This window comes from Catharus ustulatus, chromosome 6 (genome assembly GCF_009819885.2).
Source record: "Catharus ustulatus isolate bCatUst1 chromosome 6, bCatUst1.pri.v2, whole genome shotgun sequence".
Lineage (NCBI taxonomy): Eukaryota > Metazoa > Chordata > Aves > Passeriformes > Turdidae > Catharus > Catharus ustulatus.
The window spans coordinates 39,468,556-39,484,564 of NC_046226.1; the positions used below are offsets into that span (position 1 = coordinate 39,468,556).

Here is a 16,009-nt window from a genome sequence, read left to right on the forward strand (position 1 = left end):
GTCAGTAGCTCCTCCCAATTTTTAGTCTTAGTGGCAAACTTACTTTAAGTATGCCTTTAAGTTCTGTATCCGGCTCTTTAATGAAGATGTTGATGAGCACTGGCCCCAAGATGGAGCCCTGCAGAACCCCATTAGTGACCAGCTGCCAGTCTGATGTCACCCCATTCACTACAAGCCTTCGTGCCTGACCTGCAAGCCAGTTGCTCACCCATCACATGGTGTGTTTATCCAGCTGTGGGCTGGACATCTGAAGGATGCTGTGAAAGACAGTATCAAAAACTTTACTGAAATCCAAAAAGATTACTTCAGGTGGCTTCCCTTGATCAAACAGGTGGGTTTCCTTGCTATAAAAGGAAGCTAAGTTTGACAAGCAGAACTTTCACCTTATGAACGTGTGCTGGCTGTGGCTGATAAGTATGTTGTCCTTCAGATTTTTTCAATAACTCCCAGATTAATCTTCTTCATGATTATGCCATTTTCGGGTCATGGCAATCATGACATGACATATTTTAATTAGTTTGTCTTGCAGTGGACTTGGAAATACCACATGGAATTTCAATAAAAGCCTACGATAGTTTGAAAACATCACAAAGTTCCAGGTCACCTTAGTGTCACTGGTGATATCAGTGGGGCTTCTGAAAACCTTCACTCAGTGCTTGCCATCAGTTAGGTAGTTAAACAAGGAATTGGAAGTTATCTGAAGTATAAAATGTCAATAGGAATATGTATTTTGTCTATTTATGAAGCTATTACATGCCCACCCCCTCAGAGCAAGCTGAGGGATGTTGTTTCAAAAAAGATATGCTAGAATTAGAAAGGCAACAGAAGGGATAGGGAATAACTTTCACCTTGAGGAAAAAAAAAACAACCTGGGGACTAGGGCATTTCAGATGAAATAAAAGAAACTGAAGAGGAAACATAGGAGGCCTGCTAAAGGGAGAGCGGCATGGAGAAGGAAAATCGAGAGTTACTGTTCACCATCAAGTTGCAAGAGTAAGTGGTACTCAGTGAAATGATTAGACAACGTTTGAAACAAATGAAAAGCAATACTTTTTTTTGCTCAATGCATAATCACATTTGGAACTCATTGGCACAAGATTTCATGGACCCTGATAGTATAAATGTGTTCAGAAAGGCATGAAACAAATCTAGTGAAGGATGCAACATCTGACTCAGCAAGCACTTTTACCAATGATTGCCAGAAGCTCACAGGGGAAGATCCTTCTGCATACATCCCATTTCTTACAGTCCCCCTTAAACATCTGAGTTGGGACATTATGAGAGAAAGCCTCCTCTAGATGGCCCATTTTTGGTCTCCTTCAGTATTGTTGTCACTTTTATAAGTTCAGGAATACAGGAAGCAGTAATATTTCAGTGAAGGAGAAAAAAAATCAGTGCAAGAGGCTTTTGTATTCATGACTGCCAGTGGTATACAGGCTTTGCTCTTCACTTGAATAAAGTGAAACTTCTTGTACTGTTGGTTGGGTTTCTTCCTTCTAAGAATGGAAACAGACCTTACATTGTTATTCATATCACATTTTTATGAATGAAATGCAGCATATCTTTTGATAAAAGCACTGTTCTGAGAGGAATCACCTAAGGGGGCTTTTTGAAAGCTGTAGAGGAAATGGACTGCATGTCCCTACTAAACCAAAATGTCTTGATCCTTGATCTCCACCACTATTCCCAGGCAGCCAGCGCTAGGCAGGAGCCAGCGTGGGGACTGCCCAGCGGTGCTGGTGCCTAGTGTGGCTCTGCTGGGCCTCTGTGGTGGGCTTGTAGCCATCCACCAGCACACTTCTATCCCAGGTAGCCTCTTCCCTGGAGAGTTGGAGGTCAGGGCTAACCGACACAGCAGCTTTCGCTTAGGGGTCACTGCTACGGCGAGGAGGAAAAGGAGGAGGAAGAGAAAGAAGAGGGAAGAGTTCAGAGAGCATCAGAGTCTTGAGGGTTTATTTCCAGGCATGAGTACATCTGTCTATAAACAGTTTGGTGAATGGGTGTGAAACACCAGTGGTCCTGTTGAGGTAAACAAGAGAAAAAGGATGGCCACGGGGGGACTGGTTTGCTGAAAAGTCACCTCTCTTTCCAAACCCTTCTCCCTGAACCATATAAACTTAGAAGAGCAGCGGATCCCTCATTCCTGATGGAACATCTGAAGGTGAAATGTCCAGTACACAGCACTTCAGAGGCGAAGTAATGCATGTTACACAACAATGAATTTCTATTTACAAATATCTGTATGAAGTTTGAAGCTTCCAGTTTGGACATAAGAAAATACTTGTGTGCTGAGAAGCTTGTTGGTGTTTTTCAGCAATACTGGTTGATTTCATAATATATATATATATTACCTTCACAACTTGCCCTTCTTTATCCTTAGACCATGGCAACGACAGCACTACTAAATATAATATTGAGACTTGGCAAAATATATTTTTAACTCCCTAGTTTCACATGAACCATGTCTTCCCTTGCTTGCATGGGATACTTGCAGCTTACTAGAGCTTCAGTATGAGGAAAACTGAACTTAGAGGACCAGAGAGTACATCAGTAGATTCATCTGAGGAATTCACTCAAAAGTTTAAAATCCTTTCAGGAATGCCTCCTGGCAAAGATGAGAAGACTGGCCATTAACCTTGATGTATAAAATGAGAGACCTCAAACTCTACATGCCCTCATGGAGAAGAAATTCCTCCTCTACAGATTTAGAGAAATATTCAAGGAAAATGTCAAAATACATAAAACCATTTCTCGACCACCACACCCCTCAGCAATTCTACTTTCACCTAGAACTGAAATTAATTATTCCCCAGAAACAAATGTTTTTCTGCTATTTGTAAAATGCCAAGGGATAGGAAGTTAGTCCCATTCTACCATGGAGTCCTTAGAGGGGATCAAATAGCTTGTGTTTATTTATCTTTACTAGCATAACCAGCTGTCAGTGGATTATCTCCTTCTGTCATCGATATGGCTTCCTTTCACAATCAGGCAGCTGCAGGAGCAGCAGAGATTTTTTTTCCCCTGATTTTTGGCTTGTTAGTTAATTGTGTCTCTCACTTTTGGTTGAGGGAGTGAACTGCTTGGTGAGGAATCTGCCCCGGAGGCCAGTCTGCCCTGCTTCTCTGCTATACAACTGAAAAATTTAGAAGCTGCTTCTCTGTTTCAATGGTGAGACTAAAATGGTATAATCAGATAAACAATAGCATAATTTTCACCCTATGGCTCAAGATACAGCTGCCCTATAGATGTGCTTTGAAATTATACAGGCATGGAACCTCATGGTGGGAAGCGAGGGGTTTTTCCACTGGAATGTAGGATTGTCCCAGATGTACAGTGTTGACCATAGTACAGCAGCATCGACACCTGATTCAGATGAGTATAATTTGGCACTGTACACATTTTTTGGCACAGTTAAGCAAAGGACTAGAAACTTAATACACAGTATCAGCATTAACAAACTCTAGCCCTTAGCTCAGTCTGAATCTGCATGCAGAGAGAAAACATGCACCTGTCTTTCTGCTACTGTTACCCGCAAACCTGGGATAAGCATCTGCAGGGGGGTATATGCCTGTGCTCAGCACAGTGTGCAGCATTAGGATTATTCAGATATGGGCCTTATCTTCACCTGGGAGAAGAAAGTGAACAGTAATAAGGAGTACCCCACAATGCCAACTTTCCACATTGCTGAAGCTTCTTTCCACATTGCCACAGTTTAGTGCATGCAGGAAACTCCATTCTATTGACTTCAGTTGGGACCATCTCTAGTTGGATCACTTTGAGGGAAACCCCAACTGGTGTGGGGTGAGAAAGGTCCCTGTGATACTTTAATCTATGAGGATCTTGAATAACTCAGCAGTGTGTAAGCTGAAGCAGGGTGATGCCTGGGTGGTACACCTGCATTTGGAGTGCTCCACAGTAATTTGAAGGCTGAAACTCCTTTGCATTTTAAGGTGGGAACAGGTAATCTCAATTAAGAGGGTACTGAGATGCTTCTTTTGGGACCAGCTGAGACTACTCAGTCCCAGGGAGACGGATGATGCTTCAAGAAAAACACCTCAGACTGCCACAATTCAGAAGAGTCCCTTAAGCTCCATTTGGGGTGATGTGAGGTATCTCAGTCTGGCATTGACAGGACGCCTCAGATTCACTGCAGAGCACTGATTCTGTGAGAGGCACATAGGGGGCACTCAACATCCAGGAACCTCCAGATCTGAGTGCATTGGCCGCAATATGCCAGTACTGATGTTAAGGATATAACCATCTGGATGGGGAGTTAGCTTAAGGAACGTCAGTTTTTGGAATGCAGAACTGTATGATATAGAAGGGACCAGAGAACTTCAGTTTGTCAGGAGAAGTTGCCCAAGGGCACCTCTATGGTGCTGCCAGGAGACCTGGGTATGATGGGTACCAGAAGGCCAGAGCTTGGAGGTCTCTGGGTATCTGGATCTGGAAGGATACCTTGCAGCTTAGATGCAAGACACAAATGGTGCTGAGCACCACCTCCCCAGTGTCTCTGGCATCTTAGTTTGGGAAGATCCGTTCTGCCTTCATCCTCTGTGGAACCCCTGCTCCAAACAGTTCTTCTGGCTACCTCTATGCAGTTGGTGGGAGAAGTGTAGGAAAACATTCAAGTCCAAATGTGTATGGGCTTTCTGTGTCTACACCCAGGCTTCATGGGGCTTGGGCAAGGGGTGGTAAACAGGCCTGAGCAGCATTCTTGGGTATGGCAAACTAGTGGTCAAAGCCACGAAGAGAGTGGTTAGTGTTGCATTAGTTCCTGTGCTGGAGAGCAAGGTGAGCTCAGAAAATGTCATGATGAGACGCTGTCATTCCTGACCGGTTTCTTGCTTTAGAGGTCTGATGCTATGTTCAATTCTGGGCCCCTCACTACAAGAAAGACTTTTTGGCACTGGAGCAAGCCAGAGAAGGGCAGCAGAACTGGTGAAGGGTCTGGAACACAAGTTGATGAGGAACAGTTGAGGGAGATGGGGTGTTTAGCCTGGAGAAAAGAAGGCTCAGGAGTAGCTTTATCACTTACAACTACCTGAAGGGAGGGTATAGTGAGGTGGGGGTCAATCTTTTCTCCTAGGTAGCAAGTGATAGGACCAGAGAAAATAGCTTCAAGTTGCACCAGGGAAGGTTTAGATTGGATATGGGACAAAAAATTTTCACTGAGAGAGTTGTAAAGCATTGGAACAGACTTCCCAGGGAAGTGGTGAAGTCAGAAATGTTCTGAAAAATGTGGATCTAACACTTGAGGACATGGTTTATTGGTGAATATGGTTGTGGTTCTAGGTTGATGGTTGGACTTCATGATATTAAAGGTCTTTTACTCCTTTTTTTCCCCTCTCTTTCCCTTAAGTGCAAGAATACTTTTACCTTTAATTCTACCTCCTCCATGAAATCTCCCTTCTTTCCTGACTCTTAATGCATATTCTCTCTCACATCCCTCTGTTTCTCCTTGCTCTTGTGTACCTAGCTTCCCATCTCTTCCCCCGTAACATTCCCTAACATTTTTCTTTCCTCTCCTTTTTTCTGCTGTATCCCAGGGAGTGTCCCTTCCTGCCTTCCTTTTCCTCCAGCCTCTTCCTTGCTCTCTTGCAACTTCCCTGGCTCCCAGATTTCTCTTCCTGCTAGTGCCCCTCTCCAGCCCAAAAGTCTCCAACTCTCACTCTATGTCTGGGAAGACCAGCTTGACATGGCCTGTGAGGGTGACAAGCCTGAAAGGAAGGACTTACAATGAGAAATTGTGAAGAACAAGCCACAGGGAAAGCTGAAGAAACAAAGTGTGTAGGAAGAAAGTAAAAGAAGGGAAATGAGACCAGGGAGGCAAAACCAGAAAGAACTGAGTCACAAATCTCCCAGACTTGGTAGGGGGAGAGAAAAAACAAAATAAAACAGCTGGAAAATACAGCAGAAAAGATAAGGCTGTTCCTAGTTATCTAGTGCTGTGGCAATGAGTCAGAATCAGCAAGTTTCTGATCTCCTACTCAAATGTAAACAAACATTCCTTCATCTTTATTGCAGTGGTGCCCAAAGGATGCCAATCACACAGCACAGCAGGTTTATTTGCACACAAGAGACCTCGCAACCACCAGCAGCACTTCTGCTGTAAGGCAAAGTCAGAGAGAAGGAGGAGGGTACAGCGTACCTGCAAAGCTGGCAGGTGGGTATCAGCCTGGGGGTTAATAACTGGTTGAGGTTTTCCAGGTTTTTTCCCCACCAGACCTGAACACAAGAAGATTACCTGCTGGAAAGATGAGATGGTTTGAGCTGCTGGAATACTGCTCTGTGGAGAAGGAACTGTAGGTCCTGGTGAGTAACAATCTGTCCATGAGCCAGTAGTGCCTTTGTGACCAAGAAGGACAATGGTGTCTGGGGGGAGAGCATCAGAAGAGCATTGCCAGCAGGTTGAGAGGTGATCCAACTCTACCCAGCCCTGATGACCTGAAGCAACTGAGAGAGGGACCTCATCAATACTTATCAGTATCTGAAGGGAGGGTGTCAGAGGATGGAGCCAGGCTCTGCTCAGTGTTACCGAGCAATAGAACAAGAGGCAATGGCAGAGACTGAAACACAGGAAGTTCCATGAACATGAGAAACAACTTTACCATGTGGGTGACCAAGCATTGTAACAGGTTCCCCAGAGAGGTTGTGGAGTCTCCTTTCCTGGAGATACTCAAAAGCCATCTGGACACCATTCTGAGTAAAGTGCTCTTGGGTACCCTGCTTGAGCAGGAAGGTTGGACTAGATCACCTCCAGTGGTCCCTTCCAACCTTCCTGATTCTGTGAAGATGCTTGCCCACAGGTGAGTCAGTGTGGCCACCTGGCAGGAGAGCCTGGCCCTCATCAGCTCTGGTCCTTCTCTTTGACCCGAGATATATCAAGCAGCTAGATATTCTGCTCTTCTGCCCTTTGCTTCTTGTAACCAAATCCTACATAGTTCCAAATAACTCCTACCTTGTGTATTCAGTGAAGTCTAATCCCCATGTTTAGCTATGTTAACTGGAGAAAAGTGCTAGACAGACCCTTGTTAAAGATTATTGTATTTCTGGACTTGAAGTCTATAAGTTCTACTGATTTTGCTCGTCTCTTTGGACCCAAACTACATGAAAATAAATAGTTATGATAAAGAGGGATTAACTTTTCTAGGTACATCTTGCCTATATCTGACCATATGTCAGTGTCAGACTACTTCACCCTTTATATTTGTCAGAAGAAGCTAAGTAAAGGTGGTATTAACTGCTATTTACCCTTGTCCTGTGGTATGCAGACGGTGTGAAATTCAAAGACAATTTAGAATGCTGTCAACAGTCCTACTGATGGTATTTTGCACTCCCTTTATTTAGTACAAAGCAAATTGTACTTGAGGTGCTTCATTTTTTACTAAAAATTAAGACATTAAACATACTCAGCTTGCAATGCTCCATCCCTCTGATGCAGTGGCTCTGAGTTCCAGAGGGATGCCTTTCTAGAAGTGTTTGTGCACAGCTGGTCCCTGTACAAATACACCCTTAAGATCCACTTGTAGTGAGTACCCTCCCTTAAATCCATATAAGTTGGTTGTGAAGCAGAAGGGTCACTGAATATAATTTGGTCCTTTGCAATCAGTCTCTGAAAAGCAGAAAGTTTCCTTTGGCAACACAAATCTGTTAGTTCCATCAGCAAAACAGCACAGATTGAAGCTGCTGGCACTTAATATATGTAAATTGTCAGGAATTCCAAGCCACTCATCCACACCAGCTCTTCTGAAGGCAAAGTACTTTGTCCCCTGTCTCTCAAATCCAGCATAGTCTTGACCAACCTTTGTTGACTATTTCTGGCATGAACCAGTGAAGCCCTTACGTAGATTTTACCACTTAAAGGGATCACAACTGTTGCAATGCTGTATTTCAAACATGTAGCAGAAAACAGAAAAACAAAGTGCAAGAAAAGCGATCTGCATTCAAATCTTCTCTTTTCCAGTGGCTTGCTGGTGGTGCACTAGCCAAATCACTGGATTTCTCTGCCTCCTCTTCCTTATGCAAACAAGGGGAAGTGATACTTAGTCATTATTAGAACATCCAGGGATGCAAATTACTGTGTCAATGATTACTGTTTGTTCTCAAAATACATGCCATTTCCCTTTATCCCATTTACAACACTGGATTAGTCACTTCCAATATTACAGAATCATAACCATTCATTCCTTCAGATAAAGTACTGAAAAAAATGGGTCTCTGATCTCTGAGAGGTGGGCCACTATTTAACCCACATGTATGTGGGATCAAGTTGCTTAGATGCTGGAATGATGGAGGATATTAAGCACAGAGGTGACCAATAAGCAGCACCAAAAAGTGCATAATATAATGAGGATATAGCAAATGTGTGTCTCATGTAACATCTGATGGCTAATGAGTATTTGTAACTCATCTGCAAGAACAGCTTTACTTTCTTGCAATGATACTGATTGCATCAGGAACTTCATAGTAGTACAGAACAGTACATAAATTAAAATCATTAGACTGAGGGGATACACAGCTATTAGCACACATCAGCATGCTTTTGTGAATGCGGATTTTACAAAGTAGGAAATGTCTTCAAGAATCTACCTACATCTTTGTGGTTTTGCAAAGGCCTTTTTTGCTGCTACATGTGTATTAGTGCCAACTTCTCCCTTACTGAATTTGGAATGATAAAAAGCCCCCTGATCTTTGACTATATATTGTTGTAGCAAGGGAGGAAAATGTCTTATTGAAGCTTGCTGGAATTTTGAATGAGCTTTAATCACAGAGATACTGGAGACAATTACTCAGACTGTGGCTACACAGAAAATTGCAGCAATTGAACTGAAGATTGGAAACTGATAAAGCAGTTCAAGCCTGTAGAAAAATACCTTTCTCTGCTTGGGTCAGCATGGGCCCCACACACCTTTCTTTGCAGGTAAGGAGGAAGTAACAGTTGTCATTTATCTTGATTCTTACAAAGTTTGAACACTATTCCACACAACATTCTCATAAGAAAACAAAGAAAATACAGTTTAGATCAAAATTCTCATAAAGTAGGTGCCTGTCTGGTTAAAAAAACAAGCTTTAAAACCCAGTTATCTATTGTTCTCTGTCAGACTTAGAGGAATTTTCAAATGGGATCCTTCCAACATCTGTGTGGAATCCATTTTATGCAGTATTTTCATTAACAACCTGTGACGAGGGAATAAAGAGTACTCATAAAATCTGCAGACATCATCTAGCTGGGAGAGGATGCAAACAGTTTGGCGGATGGACTGAGAATTCAAAATGATGTTGCTAAATTGGAGAAAATCAACGACTCAGTAAAGAAAAGTGCAAAGTGCTACACTTAAGAGGAAGAAATCAAAAGCACAAAGAGAAAATGGGGACTAAGTGGCCAGGCAGCAGTACTGCGGAAAAGCAGCTCGGGGTGTCAGCCATGAACTGAAGTCAACAATATGATGCTGTTCCAAAAAAAGCTGAGCTACTGCAGGGTGCTGGGTGCACAACGCAGCAGATGACCAGTTTGCTCTTCCTGGCCTGGGGAATGACAGACACAAATGCAGGGTTTCACAGCCCAGCAGCAAACCTGAGAAAAGGCTTTAGAAGATTAAGGAGGTTTGTTTAAGATGGGCAGGACTAGAGAACAATACAGTAACCATTGGCTTCTCGCTAACTGCTGGGAGTGGGACAAATAGAGGTTTCTGCTTCAAAACAGAGACCCTGGGAAGATGTGAAAACCCCTGCCGTTTTGGCATAAGGGTGTGAAGTCACAGAGCTACAGAGGTGGCTGTGCACAGTCCTTCACCCTGCTGTGACCAACTTCATCCAGGGATGCTGTAGGTAAGATCAGGCCTGAAGGTGGGCAGCAAATGTAGGATGCAGACAGAAACAAGCTCAAGGCACCCACTCAGGGTGGCCACGGCTGAATTATGCCATCCCAGAAATGAAGACAAAATTACTTATTTTGCTATAAAGCCCACAGATGCCAACATTTAATTTGACAGTGAAAGCAGAGCAAATTCCTCCTTCCTACCAAGTTATGGAGAAACCCTGTGGCAGCTGACAGTAAAAGGCCGTGAATTATGTCCCTGGCCTTTCCCATTGAGCCATTTCTGAACATGCTGGTGAAGAGATCCTAGGAGGCTTCCAGGAGGCAATATAAAGTGCCTAAGTCCTTGTCAGTGCAAGCAGTCCCTGCTTGTCCGCCTGTATCCATGTGGACAGCTTTTGTTTCAGTAGTTACTGCTCTCTGTTGTGATTTAAATGGGGAAAAATGACAGTATTTTCCTCCATGTTTTCAGTTTTCTCTGGAGCTGGCTGTACTTTCTTCAAATACCAGAGCTTTGAATTTCATTGAGGAAACAAGAAAACAAAAAATGCAGAAAAATTCTGAAATCCACTGAGTTTTTCACTCTGTTTCTCAACCAGGAGAAGAAAAGCCTAGTTAATGCTAAGTGGCAAATGTGGGTTTGCCAACCCCCTCTGGCCAAATCTAGTAACTAATATCTTCTTTCTTTTGGATGAAATGGGACTAGCAGATATATACTGGTCTTGAAAATCAATCAAGAAACATAGGATTCTCGTAAAAGTTGGGAAGTTGAGAAGCTCCATGGAGATCCATCATTACTTAGAAAGCTGTGTCCCCTGCAGCAGACCATAGCTGGAAGGATGTGAGAAAACTGAACTATCCTGTTTGCTGTGCAGTGGGGTAGAGAGGAACAAAGAGCACTGTGGCTGAGCAGGCAGAGGGATGGATGGGCATGCAGTGGGAGTTGAGACTAACCAGACTTGCTCCATGACACTGAGGAAACTTTTCACCTGTCCCTGTCACAGCATCTCCAGCTATAAAGTGAGATGAGCCTAGCTTTTCCTTATAAATAACTCTAACTAACTTTCTTTATGAATGACTTTCCTTATAAATAGCTTGCCTTATAAATAGCTTGCATGGCAAACACTACACAGGACATAACGGGCTCTGTGGCATTTTTCATAATAAACACATTTCTAAACCCAAATAGCTCAGTAAAACAGTTACAGATGCTATGCTACTTAAGGGAAGCATGTGCTTTCAAAATGTGTTGTTAGTATAAAAACCCAATTCATTGGACTGATTTAAATGTATTAGCAAGCATCTAACCTGCAGTAATTGCAAAAATCTAATTACAAAAATAAAATTATTATCAAGGCAGCCCTCTATGTTCATGATACTGCATCTATTTTATACAGAAATTCATAGTATCTGAAGCATCCCATAAAATAAACAAAATAATGGCTAACTAAAGAAGGAGTTGTTTTTTGCAAATCTTTTGGGTTAGAGTTAAAATAAGTAACTTTACCGATTAGTCACAGAGTGTTTGCTTACTCGGGCTGGAAGCCAGTCCATGTCAGCACTCCCTGGAGTAAATCCATGTGCGACAGCCCAGTGTCACAGAGATGCCCCAAGTGACAGTGACTAACTGTGCAAAGGGGTGTCTTGTGATCCCAGTTCACGTGCACACAGGACAAGACCCACATCTTCCAAAACTTACAAAGAAACAAGTTGAAACCTCAGACTGAGATGGTTCACCAGAGAAACTGCTTCACTTGAAAGACCCCATCTGCTCCCCTTTCTTGAAACATTCTTGCCAGTAAGGGGATTCTTGTATGGTGAAACTTCTCCTTTACTTGTAGATTGCAGTTTATAAGCTGGGTAATGCTTATTGGTGGCCCCAATATGATGCCATTTGTTGGAGAAAACAAAACACATCAGTCCATTTTTTTCTTTCTGCCAATGGCCAGAAAATGGTGATTAGCTGGGAAACGTTTGAACAGGCATTGGCAAGTCCATGCCTTTTTGCAGTATGGATACTTTGGGATTCTTCCTGACTTTGTCTGGGGCTTTAGAAGATAAGTTCACATCAGGGCCTTCCTTTCCATCATCTTCCAGGAACCGCTTTTCATTTCTGGGAATTACCAAGTGCCAAGATTGGTGGCTTAGGTGGCTGCTGGTGGAGCAGGCAAAGAGGATGAATTTGACCTGGCTAGCAGGAACATACTGATCTTGTCAAATATTTCTGACAAAGCATTCAGTAGTTTCATTTCAGTTAGGGTCAAAGAAACCTTCCCTTCCACAGGATAAAAAGGTCTCATTTAAATTATCTTAAGGAAACTGTGAAGTTCAGTTCTCCCATCTTGTCAAAATCAGGGTCTTCAACCAGGTGCTCCTGGTACCACCTATCAATAGGACTATTTCTCTGTACAGGCAGTTGTTTGTGAAACTCGGCTTAGCCCTTTCATAACACCTGCTTAGCACTTTCCAAGAGCCATTTAGCACTTAGCACAGCAAGCAATATGTGGCCAAGGACATGGGAAAAGAAGAGGGATATATTAGGGCCGACTGCTGTTTGTGGGAATTTGCTTGTTAAAGTAGGTTAGAGTATCAGGAACAGTAATTGGGTACACTTGTGGGCCGAAAAAAAAAAACCCCAAACAACCTTCCAGGGACAAATTTCTCCAGACTCTGGTTCTGACTACTTTTTAACCAAATCAAAATCTACAGTCACCAGAAGCTCACGGGAGTCTATGTCTTTGTTCAGTATATACTTTTTTGAACTTAATTGCCATCTTCTGAAGAACTTATCAATTAATCAGATATTTCCTACCTTTAAAATAAGTATGCACTACAACTGAGAAACTGTCCATGGAATGTCTGTTAAAAGGAATAGGATGTTTGGTGAACTGTCCCAGGATAAGCTGCTTCTGAGCAGCTTCTGTCATTGTCCGCTCTGGTGTCCATGATTTGGACTTCAGGCAGAAGTCTTCTGTGTCTGATGCTCCACTTGCTGCACGTCGCTGCAGTCTCTGCAGTGCCTTGTGGCTGGGAAAGGTCTGCCCATGCTCTCTGTGGAGCAGACAGCTCAGCCCTTACATGCATTTTAAAATTCTTTATATTTCCCAGCTTATATACAGACAATTTTCTGCGTAGTTCCTTACCAAATGTAATACACAGGGTGTTCAGCTTCACTACCATGTTTCTTGTAGATTTTTTATAAGTTGGTATCACTTTATAGATCTTCCACTGATTTCCACTTCTGTTTCTACGGATGTTCTTTCCTCTGCATGACCTGGAGACAGCTTGGCAACCCAAGGCAGCCTAAAGAGCTACTTCTATGCGGAAACTGCAGGTCCTAGAGTGTGCTGAGCCAACATCAAAGATAAAACATTAAAGATACTGACACAGCAATGGCACTGGCAATCAGCTCTTGCACGTGTGAAGAATCTCTAAGGACGCCCTTATGCAGCTCCTTCTTCAATCCATCTGATTAAGGTGATCTGCTACCGTTTTACATCACTTTGTCAAATGTATGTTTGCCAGCACAGTCTGCTGTCACCAAGAACATTAATGTCTGTGCAATTTCCCATGTTCTGCTAATTATCCTCTATCTGATACAACTTTGATCACTTCTTGAATATAGGATTTTTCCTTTAGCCAAGCACTGTGAATGCTTTATAAATCCTAGTTTTTACAGGGGTGGAGAGCTAACCTGGGCTAACTCTGAACTTTAGTTTTCTAGTTTTATTTGGATTTTGTTTTAAATACTGTGTGGTTTTGCAAAAGATAGGTGCTTGATGCAATTCATTCAGAACATAAGTCAAAAGACAGCAAAATGTAGAAAGAATTAATTTCTCGCTTATCACATCCTTCTGCACTGAAACCCAGGCTCCTGCAGGTAACAGATGACATGACACCACCAACATACTGATGCACAGAGAGCAGCAGCACTTCTCACTGCACGGTCACCTTGCTGCCAGGGCAGTGGAGACAGACTGGAGCCAGCTGCCAGCTAGCAACTCCCACCAGTGCAGCCGTGGCTTCTGGGGGCTCAGCGCTGGGTCTTTCCCCAGCCTCTCAGCAAGTTTGCAGTTGGCATGAAATGCCATGCTGCTCACAACATTCCGCTCAGAGGCCAAGCTACCAGTGAAAACCAGCTCCACCATTCAAACCGCTCTTCTAAGTTACAGAGTCAGCTTTATACAGTAGGGAAATAGTTGAACAGGTAATTACATCCTCAGTTATCTCTTCCTTGAAAATATTCCTCCATGTTTGTATCTTGGACCTGTTTTGGCATTTGGACAAGGCTGGTGCTCGTCTATCAGTGCAGTGATGCAAAGTTGTACAGGAAACCCTACACAATGACCTCTCCTATAAGAGGCAGCTTCAGTGTCGCCTGTCCTGCATCCTCCAAGGAAAGCTCCCCTCTTGGATGGCGTAATGAAACCAATACGTTTTGAGCTGGAGCTGAAGAAGTGGCCACTGAGCCAGAGCAGCCATTCGAGGACTTCTCTCCCACGGCCTTCCTTAAGGATGGAGAGGAGGCAGCTCCTCTCTCCTGGAATGGACAGCTCGAGAGAAGGGCTGGGCAGGCCCAGCTCCGCCGCGCACAGCTCATCCGAAGGCGCGACCCGGCAGAGCAGCTCTTCCCGGCGCTTTGCCCCGCTGTCCCGGCTGCCCGCGGGAGCGCGCACGGCGGCGCACGCGGACCCGCCCTGGCCCGCCGTGGCCGCGGCGGCGGCGCCCTCTGGCGGCCGTGCCGGGTGCGCGCGGCTCCGCGTGCCGAGGCTGCCCGGGCCCGCCCGGCGCCCCTGCTGGAGCTCGGGGACCCGCGGCGCTCGAGCGTTCCGGGGCTCGGCTTGGGGTCTTGGCTGTTTGGGGCTTCTTCTGACTAAAGTGACGTTAAAGACCAGCAGGTTTTACAGGAAAGATTGCACAAACTTTCCGGAAAATCACCGGTAATTGGACTGGAGGGGGGAATACATCAGAGGAGGGAATACTCTGCTCTCCTTTTAGAGCCTGGGCAATGGGTCCGTCATGTAGGTTTATCTACAAAAACAAGCTGGGCCTCGAGGCTTGGCTCACACTCATGGTGGACGCGGTGCGGACACTGGGACGGCCACGGCTGCGGCATAGGCACGGGCACAGACACAGAATGGCCACAGGCACGGACAAGGTCACAGCCATAGCACGGCCATGGCGACAGACACATTACGGGCACAGACAAGGACATGGGCACGGCGTGGACAAAGCTGCGGCCACAGCCGCTACCATGGCACAACTATGGACCAGGGCACTTGTCATGGCCATGGTCATGGACACGGCCACAGCATGGACAAGGACATATCATAGACAAAATGGCCATGAGCACAGCAATGGGCTAAAAGGCACTTGGCCATGGCCACAGCACAGGTGCAGGCAAGGACACGGCCATGGCCACGGCCACAGCCAAAATGCCACGGGCACAGCCACAGGCACAGCGCGGCCAGAGCCACGCCACTTACAAAGCCATATGCACAGACACGGGCACGGGCACTGGCACGGGCACTGGCACTAGCGACAACACAGCTACGGTATGGATTCTAACACACACACGGGTACGGGCAGGGGCATGGCACTGTCAAGGATAAAGACGAGGACACGGACACGGACACGGACACGGACACGGACGCGGACACGGACACGGACACGGACACGGCAGTGCCGCCCGCCCGCCGCCAGGGGGCAGCGCCGCCGCGGGCCGGGCGCGCGCTCCCTCACGGCGCCTCGTCAGGCAGCGCGGGGCGGGGCTGATGGCGGCCCCAGCGATGGGGCACCCGCCGGCCGGGGGGAAACCGCTTTCATCTTCCTACACTGCTCCCTTGCTGTTTTCTCCACTAAGACGAGCAGTAAAGAGTGAGTGGGGTTGAGGTCTAAGAGAGAAGATCAGATCACTTCAAAAGGAGGGGCGAGAGAGAGGGCAAATAAACAACTTCACAGCTTTTCCTGATTTTCCAAGTAGAAAGGGGAGTATCTGCAAGACAGGTGAGGCCCTGGCCCACATACTTCGCCAGCACAGGCGGTGGCAGATTTCAGGACTAGAGCAGCCATCAGTAGATTCTAGCACAGCAAGCTCTCTTTTCCTTTGATTAAGAGATCCAGTGCAAAGGGCCAACCACCAGTCAGTTTGGGGGTGGGGGGAGGGGGGGAAATCCCACAGAAACAAAA

General features: G+C 45.1%; 1 protein-coding gene across 1 annotated transcript in view; it reads left to right on the top strand.

Annotated features, from left to right (window-relative positions):
• Nucleotides 1-15,590: 15,590 nt before the first annotated feature.
• Nucleotides 15,591-16,009, top strand: part of CREB3L1 (cAMP responsive element binding protein 3 like 1) — a 64,445-nt gene continuing 64,026 nt past the window's right edge. Inside the window, exon 1 of the mRNA XM_033063149.1 lies at nucleotides 15,591-15,697. The gene's annotated coding sequence lies outside the window, so the exon portion shown is untranslated. The remainder of the gene's footprint in view (nucleotides 15,698-16,009) is intronic.